The sequence below is a fragment of the Vipera berus genome (genome assembly GCF_964194415.1).
Source record: "Vipera berus genome assembly, chromosome: Z".
In the NCBI taxonomy this organism is placed as follows: domain Eukaryota; kingdom Metazoa; phylum Chordata; class Lepidosauria; order Squamata; family Viperidae; genus Vipera; species Vipera berus.
Window position 1 is genome coordinate 72163603 of NC_138205.1, and position 1123 is coordinate 72164725.

A 1123-nucleotide genomic window follows, 5' to 3' on the forward strand; every position below is an offset into this window, starting at 1 on the left:
GTTCCCGGTGGCTCTTTTCCTTTTTTAGGTTGCCGACCCCTGGCCTAAAGTAAGAAATCTATTGTACAGTAGAACAAATATTACAGTGAGAAGAGAGACCTTAATAGTTTTAAATACAGTAAGCAATATAATATTAAATGAAAATATCACTACTGTAACCCAGACTAATGCAATTCATTAGGAGTAATCCCCAGATGTCCTCCGCCTGGATTGCAAATCCCCCAAGCGCTTCCAGAGAAGATTGGTGCCAAAATCAAAGCAGAGATAATGGGTTTTGAAAGAGGACATGTTGAACCGATTCACCCCTGAAAACATAGGAGACTTTGCACCAGACCCTCTGACAACCTGCCCTTCCTCACAGGATTGTTTTTGGGGTGAGGATCAGCCTTAAGTTTGCAGGGGCAGGGAGAGTCACAGAATCAATTATTCAATAAATCAATACAAAGAATAGATGCCCACTGCCTCCTCCCTTCCCCTGGCACAGTGGAACTGTGCTGCTGCTGACCCCCACCTTTCCCCTCTGTGGGAGGAGCCTTGAGATTCTGCCAGGCGGAGTCCAAGCCTCCCACATAGAACTTAAGCTTGCCTTGTGATAAAGTTTTATCATCGAGATTAACATTTCTTTGCTTTTTTTTCTTTGCAAACTTTATATTCAACTATGAGACACAGTTATTTACAATTGTTTGGATTGGATTTCAGCAGTTTATCAACAATATCCTGGTGATTTTGTTGAAATTAACAAGTTTTAATAAAGTGCTCAACCATTGTTTGATTTTCAGGCAAGCTTATACATATCTGATCAAAAGTAAGCATCATGTATTACATCAAATGTGGTCATCACAGTTAAGTACAGATACTCCCCCAGATACAATCGTTCATTTAGCGAATGTTCACAAGTTATCCCAAAAGTGTACTTATGGTAGAAATTTTAAATTGTGACCAAGAAGAGGTCTCTGCAACCGTGTGACTTGGATTCAGTCATTGCTGCAGCAGCAACCATTTTCAACCCTCCAACTTCCCTTTGTCATTCTGGGTTATGACATGCAATTTCCAGAGGCTGGAAATTTTTTTATCCTGGTCACATGGCCAAACAAGATCTGGTGATTTTGCAGCCGGCGCCGAC